This window comes from Stenella coeruleoalba, assembly GCF_951394435.1.
Source record: "Stenella coeruleoalba genome assembly, chromosome: 11".
NCBI classification, from domain to species: domain Eukaryota; kingdom Metazoa; phylum Chordata; class Mammalia; order Artiodactyla; family Delphinidae; genus Stenella; species Stenella coeruleoalba.
Window position 1 is genome coordinate 91,005,193 of NC_137157.1, and position 17,441 is coordinate 91,022,633.

At 40.2% G+C, this 17,441-nt stretch overlaps 1 protein-coding gene across 7 annotated transcripts in view; it reads left to right on the top strand.

Moving 5' to 3' along the window:
- GRIN2B (glutamate ionotropic receptor NMDA type subunit 2B) overlaps positions 1-17,441 on the top strand; it is a 630,348-nt gene that overhangs the window by 52,664 nt on the left and 560,243 nt on the right. For 3 of the 7 annotated variants that reach the window (XM_079936840.1, XM_079936832.1, XM_079936835.1), the window contains exon 2: positions 6,358-6,542. The exons of 1 other annotated variant lie outside the window; for it this stretch is intronic. The gene's annotated coding sequence lies outside the window, so the exon portion shown is untranslated. Of the gene's footprint in view, positions 1-6,357; positions 6,543-15,286; positions 15,844-17,441 lie in introns of those variants that run through there. 3 more of the 7 variants (XM_079936838.1, XM_079936837.1, XM_079936836.1) reach the window with 2 other exon arrangements.

Here is a 17,441-nt window from a genome sequence, read left to right on the forward strand (position 1 = left end):
TTAGCTCTTGGTTTATCTTGGTTAGTTCATGATTGACAAAAAGGCAGAGGAAGCGCAAATTACCTCTTGCTTGAGCTGGGACATCCATCTTCAGCCCTTGGACATCAGCACTCTTGGTTCTCGGGCCTTCGGACACGGATTAAGTCTCTCCTGGTGTTCAGGCCTTTGGGTCTGAACTGGGACTACATCACTGGCTCCCTGGGGTCTTCAGTTCGCAGACAGCAGATTGTGGGACTTCTTGGCCTCCATAATTGCGTGAGCCAACCCCTCATTAAAAACCTCTTTCTGTGTATCTATATATATCTTATTGGTCTTGTTTGTCTGGAGAGCCCTGACTAATACAACATGGTAGGGAGGCTCTTATTAGAAGGAAGTTGGAGGCGGGGCAAACCTCAGGTGAACCCTATTCTAACTGAGGGCAAGAACCCATTAACCATTAGCAACAGCTGAGCAAGACCAAGGGCCATAGACCCTGTCTTCTTGCTGCCTCAGCTTGGTGGGTATGGAAATTCCAAGTGTTGGCAGTTGTAAGGTAGAGAAAGACTCTAGAGCCCTGGTGTCTACGGCAAAGAAAGGAAAGAAGTGGAACCAGCTAGCCTGAAAGGGGTAAGCAATGGTTAGCTTTATGAAGGGTTTCCTGATGCCAGTTAACTCTCTTCATTTTTCTCTCTCTTCTTTCCCCCAAAATAACTGTGCTCAATATAAAATTCTCTTGCATTGAGCCAGGTCTAGTTGTAGGTTCGGGAGAGTTGGAACCGGCCCCCATTCTATTATATATATTTTTCTTACTCATCTCCTCTTACTTCAGGCCAGAAAGCCTGTATAGTACCGGGAAATAAAATAATAAAAGCCAGTCTTTGCTGCTGGCTCTGCGCCTGTGGCCAAGTGATTATTTGCAAGACCACTGTTAGGGTGCCAGTAGGGATCCCTCAAGGTGCCTGCTAATAACATAATCACACAGGGTGATTTTATTATTTTTTTTTTTTTGCGGTTCGTGGGCCTCTCACTGCTGTGGCCTCTCCCGTTGCGGAGCACAGGCTCCGGACTCGCAGGCTCAGCCGCCATGGCTCACAGGCCCAGCCGCTCCGTGGCATCTTCCCAGACCGGGGCACGAACCGGTGTCCCCTGCATCAGCAGGCGGACTCTCAACCACTGCGCCACCAGGGAAGCCCACACAGGGTGATTTTAGGGTGGCTGCAGGCTGCAAAGCTCTTTCTGACGTCAAAAGCAATTCCATTCTCCTTTAAGGTTGGTTTCTGCCTTTCTTGTCCTGTCTTCCTCTCACCCCAGTCTGTCCTAGGTCCCACCCAGTGTTATTATAAAGAAACAACAGATGATGACATATGGAGATCACCTGCCCAGCCAAGGGAAGTATCTGGGCGCCAGATAACAACTACTGAAGGGGCAGCCCATCTGTGGGATGCCCATGCCCTTTAAAAGCTGAGCTTAACGTCTCGGCTCCGTCTTCCAACAGGGTCTGGTTAAAGTGTGTAGAAACTTTTAAAGCCATTTAAGAGTAATTCTATGTCTGTTGAATCTAATAAAAAACGTGGGCTTGTATTTCTGTTTCAACTTATTTTATTTTTCACTTCCTTTTTCTATTGACTTATTCTTAGTTTATTTTGTAAATGTACCAGGGCTGAATGGAAAAAAACAAACAATAAAAATCAGTTGGTCCACAAGCATTCAGAGGAACAGTGCTCCAAGTCATGCTGGCGCCTACTTCTTCCCCAAGTTGATGCAGGGCTGCTCCTCCCAGAGCCCCAAATGAGGAGTGGTGCAAAGACCCCGCAGTTCCCAGTGTTCTCCCTCAGCCTGTCCAACACACCTCCAGGGAACTAGAAACGCAGCAGGGTGTGGAGGGGGGAGCTGCCATCCACACCCTCCCTCCCTCCCCCTTCCAGTCCTACAGTCCCCTGGGTCAGGAAAGAATGTTTCTTTAACCTCTACTCTACTTAAATGTGATACAGTCTATCAGGTCTAGCCCTTGATATATTTAGTGGGAGTTAAACTTTACAGAATCCTTTCTTTCTCAATTGTGCATTTCCTAGCCTATTGTTATGCTGCAAAATTCTCTTGAGTGTGACAAGTTGAATAATAACTTCTGCTCTCTTCCTTCCTTCTTTGACAGCCTTGATCCAATCTGCACCTCCTTCTCCCCCAGGATACTTTGGGTTTACTAGGAAGAAGCCATGTTTCCAAAAAGGTGAAAGGGAAAATCACATTTGTCTTTTTTCAAAATACAGTTTCCTCTTCCACAGTGTTATGAATTAAGTTCCGGCAACAGCATCACTTCTGCCTTCACATAACTACCACTGACCCCAAACAGCACTCTAATAACATCAGATTTATTCTCAATACATAGCTTGATGATTTTTATAGCATCACCTGCGGTAAACACAGGCAGCCTCTCATTCTCACCTTTCAAGTCTCAGCCTAAATGCCGCCACCTCAGAAATACCTTTCTTGATGAGTGTCATTCCTTAGTTTCTACCTCATCATTCTGTTTATTTTATTCATAACTTTCATTACAATGTATTATGTTGCTTTTCAGTTTTAAGTAAACTCCAAGTTTTTATTTTATTTTTTCTTAAGCATTTTTCCCAGCTTTATTGAGATACAAGTAACATATATTGTGTAAATTTAAGGTGTACACCATGTTAATTTGATATATTTATATGTTGCAAAATAATATATTAGCATCAGCTAACACCTCCATCACATCACATAATTACTGTTTCTTTTTTTGTGGTGAAAACATTTAAGATCTATTCTCTTAGCAACAACATGTAACACAGTATTATTAACTATAATCACCATGCTGTACATTAGATCCTCAGAGCTTATTCACCCTATAACTGGAGGTTTGTACCCTTTGACTAATACCTTCCTATTTTCCCCTGCCCTCCTAACCCCTGGTCACCACCACTCTACTCTTTTTCTGTGAGTTTGGCTTTTTTAGATTCCACATATAAGTGATATCACACAGTATTTGTCTTTCTGTCACTTAGCATAAAGTCCCCAAGCTTCATCCATGTTGTCCCAAATGGTAGGATTTCCTTCTTTGTTACGGTTGAATAATATTCCAGTGTGTGTGTGTGTGTGTGTGTGTGTGTGTGTGTGTGTGTGGCACATCTTTTCTATCCATTCACCTGTAGATGAACACTTACGTTTTCCATATCTTGGCTATTGGGAGTAATGCTTTAATAAACATGGGAGCACAAATATCCCTTTGAGATCCTGTTTTCATTTGCTTTGCATATAAATATACACAGAAGTGGGATTGCTGGATCATATGGTAATTCTACTTTTATATTATGTTGCTTATTTATGTGTTTACTTACTAATTGTTTTCCCTATAAAAATATAAGATCTAAAAGGCCAGGAACCTTTTACTTTAATTCATTATTGTATTCCCATTGCCTAGATAGAAAATGGCACTTAGCAGTGGTTTTTTTTTTTTTTTTTTTGGCGGTACGTGTGCCTCTCACTGTTGTGGCCTCTCCTGTTGGCGGGGCACAGGCTCTGGACGCGCAGGCTCAGCGGCCATGGCTCACGGGCCCAGCCGCTCCGCGGCATACGGGATCTTCCCCGACCGGGACACGAACCCGTGTCCCCTGCATCGGCAGGTGGACTCTCAAGCACTGCGCCACCAGGGAAGCCCAGCAGTGTTTGTTAAACCTTTGTTGAATAGGTGAAAGGGCACAAGAGAGCCCCTTGTGGACGCTAAGATGGTGAACCCCTACTGAGGCAGGGATGCATTGCAACATCGCTCCCATTCGGCTTTCTGTACTTGGAAGATTCAAGTCCTATAGGTGTGATTGCATCTTGCTGTTCAGGAAGCAGAGCTAGTTTCAGCTTGAGATGGTCAAGTTTCATAAAAGGAGAAGCTGCTAGGTGGTGGGGCCTCCCCAGGAGAATTCAGGTAGCTAAGGGGTGAGGGGTAGGATTGTTACAGCAGATAGTTCCTTCTTCCAAGAAGGGGATGAGTCACACACCCTTTTGTGCTTGAAAACACAAAAAGAGAATTAATGGGACCCTGAGAGAAGGTAGGGAAAGGGAAAATGGTTATGTGCCAGAGGTCCTCACTTTCTCTATTGTGTCTGTTGCCTAATTTGAGGATTATTATTATTATTTTTTTATTAAATCATTGATTTTTAATGAAGTTAAAATAATTAATTGCATTTTGTTTTCATAGCTCTCCAAGTTATAATAGTACATAAATATCACCCAGAGTAGACTTTCTTTTTTTTTTAAATTTTATTTATTTTACAGCAAGTTCTTATTAGTTATCTATTTTATACATATTAGTGTATATATGTCAATCCCAATCTCCCAATTCATCCCACCACCACCACCCCCACACCCCTGCTTTCCCCCCTTGGTGTCCATATGTTTCTTCTCTGCATCTGTGTCTCAATTTCTGCCCTGCAAACCAGTTCATCTGTACCATTTTTCTAGATTCCACATATATGTGTTAATATACGATATTTGTTTTTCTCTTTCTGACTTACTTCACTCTGTATGACAGTCTCTAGTTCCATCCACATCTCAACAAATGACCCAATTTCATTCCTTTTTATGGCTGAGTAATATTCCATTGTGTATATGTGCCACATCTTCTTTATCCATTCGTCTGTTGATAGGCACGTCGTTAGGTTGCTTCCATGACCTGGCTATTGTAAATAGTGCTGCAGTGGACATTGGGGTGCATGTGTCTTTTTGAATTATGGTTTTCTCTGGGTATATGCCCAGCAGCGGGATTGCTGGATCATATGGTAATTCTATTTTTAGTTTTTTAAGGAACCTGAGGATTATTTTTGTGGCCCAGGAGGTGTCTGGGCAAGTGACCAAGGGAAATGATTGTTGCAAATGAGCATCATGCCAGTGCCCAGGGCAGTGGCTGGAGCAGAGGACCGAGTAAGTACCATATTCCAAGGTAAAGTGGCCCAGGCAGGCTGCCACTCTCCTGACAGCATGCCACTTTATGGTCACAGCTAAAGATGACACCTGCTCTTTCCCTGGGGTATTTGTGACTCAGAGACTCAAGCCAACACAGCTGCTACCCTGCAGGGCATTACCATTCACTGCTGCAGCCAGAAATCTGAGAGCAACCCTGATCTCTGCCCTTTCCCTTATTTTCCACATTTGTCAATAGTCAGTTATATTGATTCCATCTCCAAACCATCTCTTGACTCTGTTTTCCTTTTCTCCTTCTCCTTTGCCCAAGACCAAACTATCATCTTTTTCGCCTAAATGATTGCAAGGGCCTCCTGAGAGGTTATTCCAAACCAAATTTGCTTTCTTCTATTTTACTTTTCAGATTTCAGCCAACATAATCTCAATCGGGTCCCTCCCCAGATTAAATTCTTCAGTGGATCCTTCTGTTGTTCAGTGATCCCCACCTTTCTCCTTAGCCTCATCTTATTATATTTTCTGTTCTCCTCTCAGTACTTAAGATTTTCCCCTATATTTTTCCAGTTCCTAGAACTTACTGTGATTTTTGTTTTTTAAACTTTAGTGCTTTTGCACTGCAGTTTCACTTTGTCTAGAACGCGTCCCTATGCTTCCTGCTGCCCGACACACCCAACAGGCAGTATCCAGCCAGCTCCTCTTCATTGTTCTGATCTTAGCTTTTATAAAAATATGTTTTATTTATAAAAATAGTTTTTCCCCAGCACACTTCTCAAAGAGTTATATGTGAGCAGGAGCTTAAGCTCCATGTAACTCATTGATGAGGGAGTCAGCAGAAATAATGCTCGTTCTAAGATGTGTTGAAGAACAGGGGTTTGTATATTCTGATAAGAAAGAAATGTCAAAATAACAATGTTAAGTTGTATGCAAAACTAGTTAATATCCTACGAGTATTAACAACATGGTTTACTATAAAACCATGACACCTTACCAGGTTAATCTGTATTCTTTCAGGTCTGTCTTTTTTTTTTTTTTTTGTGGTACACGGGCCTCTCACTGTTGTGGCCTCTCCCGTGTCCCCTGCATCGGCAGGCAGACTCTCAACCACTGCGCCACCAGGGAAGCCCCAGGTCTGTCTTTAAAAATGTCCCTTGTCAGCAGTGAGTTATTTTTTTAAGTGATATTTTCTGAGAGACTCACATGAAAGTCAAATAGGCTTATTAAAAATATTCTTTGGTATGATATAAAAGTATGAAGTAATCATCATTGTGCCTTATTTCCAAGTTTGGAATCAATTATTCTTAATTTCAGAAAAGTCTTTCCTCCTTCCTCAGCCTAGATTAGACTCTCCTCCTGATATATGCTCCCAGAGTACCTATATGTATGCTGTGTAACCCTTATCACAATCATAATTATAGGCACCACTTCTATATTCTCTGTTAGGAATTGGCTCACGTGATTATGGAGACTGAGAAATCCTAAGATCTGCAGTTGGCCAGCTGGAGACTCAGGAGAGCCGATGGTGTAGTTCCAGGAGAGCCAATGGTACAAATTCCAGTCCAAAAGCCAGCAGCTTAAGACCCAAGAAGAGTCTAAAGGCAGGAAGAAGACCAGTGTCCCAGCTCAAGGTAGCCAAGCAGGAGGAGTTCCCTCTTACTCAGCCTTTTTGTTCTTTTCATGTCTTCACTTGATTGGATGAGACCCACCCACTTCAGGGAGGGCGCTCTGTCTTAATAAGTCTACAGATTCAAATGTTAAGCTCATCTAAGACACACTCACAAGCACACACAGAATAACGTTTGACCAAATGTCAGGTTAACACATAAAATTGACCATCGCGGATTATAAGCCCCATGGGAGCAGGGACCTCCAGATTTGTATCTGCAGCTGCCTTCAGCAGCTTCCATATGATGTCTTATTGGCATCTTAAACTTGAAGAAGGCTGAAATTGAACTCCTGATTTTTCCATCTATTCACATATAGCTCCATATTCCACCCAAATGTTCAATTCAAAGACCTATGTGATATTCTTGATTCCTCTCTTTCCCATCTCGCTTAACCATGTACCAGCAAGTTCATTTGGTCCTACTGCTAGAATATATTACGAATTCGTCTACTTTTTTCTGTCTCTACTGCTACCACTCTCATCTTCTGCCTGGTCCATTGTGGTAGTTTATTTGTTAGTCTCCTGATTAAATTTTGGATTCTAAGATTTCAAGAATTCAATTCTCAGTTTCCAGAACTTTTTCATCATTCCGAACAGAAACTCTGTACCTATTAAACAATAATTTCCATTTCCCCTCCCCATTCTCTATTCTATTTTCTGTCTCTATGAATTTATCTATTCTAGGTATCTCATATAAATGAGTCCATACCATATTTGTCATCTTGTGCATGATTTCTTTCACTTAGCATAATGTTTTCAAGGTTCCTCCATGTTGTAGCGTATATCGGAATTTTATTCCTTTTTAAGGGTGAATAACGTTTCAATGTATGTATATAGCAAAATTTTTAAATCCATTCATTTGTTGATGGGTACTTGGGTTGTTTCCATGTTTTGGCTCTTGTGAATAATGCTACTATGAACATTGGGGTAAATCTGTTTGAGTCCCTGCTTTCAATTTTTTTGTATATATATGTAAAAGTGGGATTGCTGGATCATAATAATTTCATGTTTAACTTTTTGAGGAACCATCTTCAGGTTCACTTTTCATATGGATAGCCAACTTTTCCAGCACCATTTGTTGAAAGGATCATCATTCCCCATCGCATTATCTTGGTATTCTTTTGAAAATTAATTGACCATAAATGTGTGTCTTTTTCTGTATCTCTATTCTGTTGCATTGGTCTGTGTGTCTACCCTTATGTCAATACACATGGTCTCGATCACTGTAACTTTATTTTAAATCTTGAAATCAGGTAATGTAAGACTTACAGACTTGTTCTTATTTTAAAAACTATTTTGGTTCTTCTAGATCCTTTGTATTTCCCTATACATTTTAAGTATCAGCATGTTAATTTCTAAAAAGCCTGTGGAGATTTTTGATTGGGATTGAAATTGAATCTGTCTTTCAATCTGGGGAAAATCGACGTCTTCACAATACTGGGCCTTCTAATCCATAAGCATGGCATTCTTTCTACTTACTTGAGTCTTCTTTACTTCTTCTCAGTAATGCTTTATAGGTTTCAGTGTATCGGTCTTACACATATTTACTTATTTGTCCCTAAATATTTCATATTTTTAATGTTATAACAAATGTTACTTCAGAAAATTTTAATTTTCAATTGTTTGTTGTTGACATATAAAAATAGAATTAATTTATGTATAGTGGCTTTCTATTCTGAGACATTGTTAAACTCACTTTTATTTAATTCCATGAGACTTTCCATATAGATAATCATGTTGTCTGCAAATAAGGACAGTTCTACTTCCTTTCCAAAGTGTATTCATTTTCCTTCTTTTTCTTGCTTTATTCCTCTAGCTAGAATCTTCAGCACAGTGTTAAATGAAGGTGGAGAGAGTGGACATGCTTCCTGATTTTAGGGGGAAGGGATTCAATCTTTCTCCTTTAAGTGATATTAGCTTAGCTGTATGTTTTTCAAGACACCCTTTATCAGGTTGTGAAAATTCTGTTCTATTCTTAGTTTGTTGAAAGCTTTTTTTTGTTTGTTTGTTTGTTTTATCATGAATGGGTATTGAATTTTGTCTAATGCTTTACTGCAACTATTAAGATAATCATATGGTTTTACTTTTTTTAATTTATTTTATTTTTTTACATCTTTATTGGAGTATAATTGCTTTACAATGGTGTGTTAGTTTCTGCTGTATAACAAAGTGAATCAGTTATACATATACATATGTTCCTATATCTCTTCCCTCTTGCGTCTCCCTCCCTCCCACCCTCCCCATCCCACCCCTCCAGGCGGTCACAAAGCACCGAGCTGATCTCCCTGTGCTATGCAGCTGCTTCCCACTAGCTATCTACCTTACATTTGGTAGTATATATATGTCCATGCCTCTCTCTCGCTTTGTCACAGCTTACCCTTCCCCCTCCCTATATCCTCAAGTCCATTCTCTAGTAGGTCTGTCTTTATTCCTGTCTTACCCCTAGGTTCTTCATGACATTTTTTTCCCTTAAATTCCATATATATGTGTTAGCATACGGTATTTGTCTTTCTCTTTCTGACTTACTTTACTCTGTATGACAGACTCTAGGTCTATCCACCTCATTACAAATAGCTCAATTTTGTTTCTTTTTATGGCTGAGTAATATTCCATTGTATATATGTGCCACATCTTTATCCATTCATCCGATGATGGACACTTAGGTTGTTTCCATCTCCGGGTTATTGTAAATAGAGCTGCAATGAACATTTTGGTACATGACTCTTTTTGAATTTTGGTTTTCTCAGGGTATATGCCCAGTAGTGGGATTGCTGGGTCATATGGTAGTTCTATTTGTAGTATTTCAAGGAACCTCCATACAGTTCTCCACAGTGGCTGTACCAATTCACATTCCCACCAACAGTGCAAGTGTTCCCTTTTCTCCACACCCTCTCCGGCATTTATTGTTTCTAGATTTTTTGATGATGGCCATTCTGACTGGTGTGAGATGATATCTCATTGTAGTTTTGATTTGCATTTCTCTACTGATTAATGATGCTGAGCATTCTTTCATGTGTTTGTTGGCAATCTGTATATCTTCTTTGGAGAAATGTCTATTTAGGTCTTCTGCCCATTTTTGGATTGGGTTGTTTGTTTTTTCGTTATTGAGCTGCATGAGCTGCTTATAAATTTTGGAGATTAATCCTTTGTCAGTTGCTTCATTTGAAAATATTTTCTCCCATTCTGAGGGTTATCTTTTGGTCTTATTTATGGTTTCCTTTGCTGTGAAAAAGCTTTGAAATTTCATTAGGTTCCATTGGTTTATTTTTGTTTTTATTTCCATTTCTCTAGGAGGTGGGTCAAAAAGGATCTTGCTGTGATTTGTGTCATAGAGTGTTCTGCCTATGTTTTCCTCTAAGAGTTTGATAGTTTCTGGCCTTACATTTAGGTCTTTAATCCACTTTGAGCTTATTTTTGTGTATGGTGTTAGGGAGTGATCTAATCTCATACTTTTACATGTACCTGTCCAGTTTTCACAGCACCACTTATTGAAGAGGCTGTCCTTTCTCCACTGTACATTCCTGCCTCCTTTATCAAAGATAAGGTGACTGTATGTGCATGGGTTTATCTCTGGGCTTTCTATCCTGTTCCATTGATCTATGTTTCTGTTTTTGTGCCACTACCATACTGTCTTGATTACTGTAGCTTTGTAGTATAGTCTGAAGTCAGGGAGCCTGATTCCTCCAGCTCCGTTTTTCGTTCTCAAGATTGCTTTGGCTATTCGGGGTCTTTTGTGTTTCCATACAAATTGTGAAATTTTTGGTTCTAGTTCTGTGAAAAATGCCAGTCGTAGTTTGATAAGGATTGCATTGAATCTGTAGATTGCTTTGGGTAGTAGAGTCATTTTCACAATGTTGATTCTTCCAATCCAAGAACATGGTATATCTCTCCATCTATTTGTATCATCTTTAATTTCTTTCATTAGTGTCTTATAATTTTCTGCATACAGGTCTTTTGTCTCCTTAGGTAGGTTTATTCCTAGATATTTTATTCTTTTTGTTGCAATGGTAAATGGGAGTGTTTTCTTGATTTCACTTTCAGATTTTTCATCATTAGTGTATAGGAATGCCAGAGATTTCTGTGCATTAATTTTGTATCCTGCTACTTTACCAAATTCATTGATTAGCTCTAGTAGTTTTCTGGTAGCATCGTTAGGATTCTCTATGTATAGTATCATGTCATCTGCAAACAGTGACAGCTTTACTTCTTCTTTTCTGATTTGGATTCCTTTTATTTCCTTTTCTTCTCTGATTGCTGTGGCTAAAACTTCCAAAACTATGTTGAATAAGCGTGGTAAGAGTGGGCAACCTTGTCTTGTTCCTGATCTTAGTGGAAATGCTTTCAGTTTTTCACCATTGAAGATGATGTGGGCTGTGGGTTTGTTGTATATGGCTTTCATTATGTTGAGGAAATTTCCCTCTATGCCTACTTTCTGCAGGGTTTTTATCATAAATGGGTGTTGAATTTTGCCAAAAGCTTTTTCTATATCTATTGAGATGATCATATGGTTTTTCTCCTTCAGTTTGTTAATATGCTGTATCACGTTGATTGATTTGCACATATTGAAGATTCCTTGCATTCCTGGAATAAACCCCACTTGATCATGGTGTATGATCCGTTTAATGTGCTGTTGGATTCTGTTTGCTAGTATTTTGTTGAGAATTTTTGCATCTATGTGCATCAGTGATATTGGCCTGTAGTTTTCTTTCTTTGTGACATCCTTGTCTGGTTTTGGTATCAAGGTGATGGTGGCCTTGTAGAATGAGTTTGCGAGTGTTCCTCCCTCTGCTATATTTTAGAAGAGTTTGAGAAGGATAGGTGTTAGTTCTTCTCTAAATGTTTGATAGAATTCGCCTGTGAAGCCATCTGGTCCTGGGCTTCTGTCTGTTGGAAGATTTTTAATCACAGTTTCAATTTCAGTGCTTGTGATTGGTCTGTTCATATTTCTTCCTGATTTAGTCTTGGCAGGTTGTGCATTTCTAAGAATTTGTCCATTTCTTCCAGGTTGTCCATTTTATTGGCATAGAGTTGCTTGTAGTAATCTCTCATGATCTTTTGTATTTCTGCAGTGTCAGTTGTTACTTCTCCTTTTTCATTTCTAATTCTATTGATTTGAGTCTTCCCCCTTTTTTTCTTGATGAGTCTGGCTAATGGTTTATCAATTTTGTTTATCTTCTCAAAGAACCAGCTTTTAGTTTTATTGATCTTTGCTATCATTTCCTTCATTTCTTTTTCATTTATTTCTGATCTGGTTTTTATGATTTCTTTCCTTCTGCTAACTTTGGGGTTTTTTTGTTCTTCTTTCTCTAATTGCTTTAGGTGCAAGGTTAGGTTGTTTATTCGAGATGTTTCCTGTTTCGTAAGGTAGGATTGTATTGCTATAAACTTCCCTCTGAGAACTGCTTTTGCTGCATCCCATAGGTTTGGGCTCTTCGTGTCTCCACTGTCATTTGTTTCTAGGTATTTTTTAATTTCCTCTTTGATTTCTTCAGTGATCACTTCGTTATTAAGTGCTGTATTGTTTAGCCTCCATGTGTTTGTATTTTTTACAGATCTTTTCCTGTAATTGATATCTAGTCTCATAGTGTTGTGGTCGGAAAAGATACTTGATACAATTTCAATTTTCTTAAATTTACCAAGGCTTGATTTGTGACCCAAGATATGATCTATCCTGGAGAATGTTCCGTGAGCACTTGAGAAAAATGTGTATTCTGTTGTGTTTGGATGGAATGTCCTATAAATATCAATTAAGTCCATCTTGTTTAATGTATCATTTAAAGCTTGTGTTTACTTATTTGTTTTCATTTTGGATGATCTGTCCATTGGTGAAAGTGGGGTGTTAAAGTCCCCTACTATGAATGTGTTACTGTCGATTTCCCCTTTTATGGCTGTTAGTATTTGCCTTATGTATTGAGGTGCTCCTATGTTGGGCGCATAAATATTTACAATTTTTATATATTGTTCTTGGATTGATCCCTTGATCATTATGTAGTGTCCTTCTTTGTCTCTTCTAATAGTCTTTATTTTAAAGTCTATTTTGTCTGATATGAGAATTGCTACTCCAACTTTCTTTTGGTTTCCATTCGCATGGAGTATCTTTTTCCATCCCCTCACTTTCAGTCTGTATGTGTCTCTAGGTCTGAAGTGGGTCTCTTGTAGACAGCATATATATGGGTCTTATTTTTGTATCCATTCAGCCAATCTGTGTCTTTTGGTGGGAGCATTTAGTCCATTTACATTTAAGGTAATTATCGATATGTATGTTCCTATTCCCACTGTCTTAATTGTTTTGGGTTCGTTATTGTAGGTCTTTTCCTTCTCTTGTGTTTCTTGCCTAGAGAAGTTCCTTTAGCATTTGTTGTAAAGCTGGTTTGGTGGTGCTGAACTCTCTCAGCTTTTGCTCGTCTGTAAAGGTTTTAATTTCTCCATCAAATCTGAATGAGATCCTTGCCGGGTAGAGTAATCTTGGTTGCAGGTTTTTCTCCTTCATCACTTTAAATATGTCCTGCGAGTCCCTTCTGGCTTGCAGAGTTTCTGCTGAAAGATCAGCTGTTAACCTTATGGGGATTCCCTTGTGTGTTATTTTTTGTTTTTCCCTTGCTGCTTTTAATATGTTTTCTTTGTATTTAATTTTTGACAGTTTGATTAATATGTGTCTTGGCATATTTCTCCTTGGATTTATCCTGTATGGGACTCTCTGTGCTTCCTAGACTTGATTAACTATTTCCTTTCCCATATTAGGGAAGTTTTCAACTATAATCTCTTCAAATATTTTCTCAGTCCCTTTCTTCTTCTCTTCTTCTTCTGGAACCCCTATAATTCGAATGTTGGTCCATTTAATGTTGTCCCAGAGGTCTCCGAGACTGTCCTCAGTTCTTTTCATTCTTTTTTCTTTATTCTGCTCTGCATTAGTTATTTCCACTATTTTATCTTCAAGGTGACTTACCCATTCTTCTGCCTCTGTTATTCTGCTATTGATCCCATCTAGAGTATTTTTCATTTCATTTATTCTGTTGTTCATCGTTGTTTGTTCCATCTTTAGTTCTTCTAGGTCCTTGTTAAATGTTTCTTGCATTTTGTCTATTCTGTTCCCAAGATTTTGGATCATCTTTACTATCATTATTCTGAATCCTTTTTCTGGTAGACTGCCTATTTCCTCTTCATTTGTTAGGTCTGGTGGGTTTTTATCTTGCTCCTTCATCTGCTGTGTGTTTTTCTGTCTTCTCATTTTGCTTATCTTACTGTGTTTGGGGTCTCCTTTTTGCAGGCTGCAGGTTCGTAGTTCCTGTTGTTTTTGGTGTCTGTCCCCAGTGGCTAAGGTTGGTCCAGTGGGTTGTGTAGGCTTCCTGGTGGAGGGGACTAGTGCCTGTGTTGTGCTGGATGAGGCTGGATCTTGTCTTTCTGGTGGGAAGGTCCACGTCTGGTGGTGTGTTTTGGGGTGTCTGTGGACTTATTATGATTTTAGGCAGCCTCTCTGCTAATGGGTGGGGTTGTGTTCCTGTTTTGCTAGTTGTTTGGCATAGGGTGTCCAGCACTGTAGCTTGCTGGTCGTTGAGTGAAGCTGGGTGCTTGTGTTAAGATGGAGATCTCTGGGAGATTTTCACCGTTCGATATTATGTGGAGCTGGGAGGTCTCTTGTGGACCAGTGTCCTGAAGTTGGCTCTCCCACCTCAGAGGCACAGCAGTGACTCCTGGCTGCAGTACCAAGAGCCTTTCATCCACATGGCTCAGAATAAAAGGGAGAAAAAGTAGAAAGAAAGAAAGAAAGAGAGAGAGAGAGAGAGAGGGAGGGAGGGAGGGAGGGAGGGAGGAAGGGAGGAGGGAAGAAAGGAGGGAAGGAAGGAAAGAAAGAAGATAAAATAAAATAAAGTAAGATAAAATATATTAAAATAAAAAGTAATTATGAAGAAAAAAAGTTTTTTTTTGCGGTACGAGGGCCTCTCACTGCTGTGGCCTCTCCCGTTGCGGAGCACAGGCTCTGGATGCGCAGGCTCAGCAGCCATGGCTCACGGGCCCAGCCACTCCACGGCATGTGGGATCTTCCCGGACCAGGGCTCGAACCTGTGTCCCCTGCATCGGCAGGCGGACTCTGAACCACTGCGCCACCAGGGAAGCCCAAGAAAAAAAATATTTTTTAAAAAGAAAAACAAAAAACAAAAAACGGACGGATAGAACCCTAGGAGAAATGGTGGAAGCAAAGCTACACAGACAAAATATCACCCAGAAGCATACACATACACACTCACAAAAAGAGGAAAAGGGGAAAAAATAATAAATCTTGCTCTCAAGTCCACCTCCTTAATTTGGGATGATTCGTTGTCTATTCAGTTATTCCACAGATGCAGGTACATCAAGTTGATTGTGGAGCTTTAATCCGCTGCTTCTGAGGCTGCTGGGAGAGATTTCCCTTTCTCTTCTTTGTTCTCACAGCTCCCGGGGCTCAGTTTTGGATTTGGCCCCGCCGCTGCGTGTAGGTTGCTGGAGGGCGTCTGTTCTTCGCTCAGACAGGACGGGGTTAAAGGAGCCGCTGATTCGGGGGCTCTGGCTCACTCAGGCCGGGGAGTGGGGGGGGGGGGAGGGGCACGGAGGGCGGGGCGAGCGAGCGGCGGCAGAGGCCGGCATGACGTTGCGCCAGCCTGAGGCGCGCCATGCGTGCTCCCGGGAAAGTTGTCCCTGGATTCTGGGACCCTGGCAGTGGCGGGGGGTGTGCATAGTGACCTGTGCTCGCACACAGGCTTCTTGGTAGCGGAAGCAGCAGCCTTAGCGTCTCATGTCTGTCTCTGGGGTCCGCACTTTTAGCCGCGGCTTGCGCCGGTCTCTGGAGCTCCTTTAAGCAGCGCTCTTAATCCGCTCTCGCGCACCAGGAAACAAAGAGGGAAGAAAAAGTCTCTTGCCTCTTCGGCAGGTCCAGAGTTTTTCCCGGACTCCCTCCCGGCCAGCCGTGGCGCACTAATCTCCTGCAGTCTGTGTTCACGCCGCCAACCCCAGGCCTCTCCCTGGGATCTGACCGAAGCCAGAGCCTCAGCTCCCAGCCCCGCCCTCCCCGGCGGGTGAGCAGACAAGCCTTTCGGGCTGGTGAGTGCCGCTCGGCCCTGATTCTCTGTGCGGGAATCTCTCCGCTTTGCCCTCCGCACCCCTGTTGCTGTGCTCTCTGCCGCTGCTCCGAAGCTTTCTCCCTCCTACACCCGCAGTCTCCGCCCGCGAAGGGGCTTCCTAGTGTGTGGAAACATTTCGTCCTTCACAGCTCCCTCCCGCTGGTGCAGGTACCGTCCCTATCCTTTTGTCTCTGTTTATTCTTTTTTCTTTTGCCCTACCCAGGTACTTGGGGTGTTTCTTGCCTTTTGGGAGGACTGAGGTCTTCTGCCAGCGTTCAGTAGCTGTTCTGTAGGAGTTGTTCCACGTGTAGATGTATTTCTGGTGCATCTGTGGGCAGGAAGGTGATCTCTGCGTCTTACTCTTCCGCCATCTTTCTTACTACTCGGTTTTACTTTTTATATGGACTGATTTTCAAATGTTGAACTAACCTTGGATTCCAGGATAAACTACTTAAAAAAAAATATATATATATATATACACACACACATATATATGTGTGTGTATATATATATCTTACCAAATTTGATTTTTACATATATTTTTAAAGGATTTTTGCATCTATGTTCATGAGGGATAATGATATATACCTTTCTTATAATATTTTTATCAGATTTGAACTATCAGAATAATAATGACCTGATAAAATCAGTTGGAAAGTGTTTCTTCATCTACTTTCTCTAAGTGTTTGTGTAGAATTGGTATTATTTTTGTTTAAAAGCTTCACCATTGAAGCCATCTGGGCCTAGACATTTTTCTGTGGAAAGATTGTAGCTACAAATTTAATATCTTTAATAGCTATAGGGATATTCAGGTTATCAACTTCTTGAATGAGCTTTATTTTATTTTTTAAAGGAATTTGTCCATTTCATGTAAGTTATTAAATTTATTGGAATAAAGTTATTCACAATGTTTTCTTATTATGTCTCTAGAATCTGTAGTGTTACCCCCCTCTGGAATATTCCCTCTCAGGAATATCTTCTTTCCTGATATTTGTAAGTCGTGTGTTTTTTTTCTCTCTTAAGTCTGGCTGGAGGCTTATCAATTTTATTAAGCTTTCAAAAGAAAAGGTTTTTGGTTTTACTGGTTTTCTGTATTATGTTTTAAATTTTCTGTTTCATTGGTTTCTACACTTTTATTTTTTACTTTCTTCTGTTTGCTTTGGGTTTAGCTCTTCTTGTTTCTAGTTTCTTATAGAAGAATTTCAGATCATTGATTTAGACCCTTCTCCTTTTCTAATATAGGCATTTAATACCACCTACATTTCTCTCTAAGAACTGTTTTAGCTGCATCCCACAATTTTGATATGATGTATTATCATTTTTATTTACTTCACATATTTTCTAATTTCTCTTAGGTTTTATTCTTTGACCCTTGGATTATTTATAATTATGTCATTTAATTTCCAAATACTTGGAGATTTTCCAGACACCATTCTGCTACTGATTTCCAGTTTTATTTAGTTGTGGTTAGAGAACATACTATATATGATTTAAAGACTTCAAAATTTATTGAAATTTGCTTTATATCCAAAAGTATAGTCCATCTTGGTGAATGTTCCATGTGAATTCAAAAGGAATGTATATTCTGCTGTTACTGGGCATAGTGATCTATAAATGTCAGTTAGGTCAAATTGGTTGATAGTGTTGTTTAAGTCTTCTACAGCTATTTCTGTCTACTTGTGCTACTGTTTACTAAAAGAGGAGTATTTAAATTTCTAACATGTTTGTAGGTTTTTTTTTTAATTAATTTATTTTTTGGCTGCTTT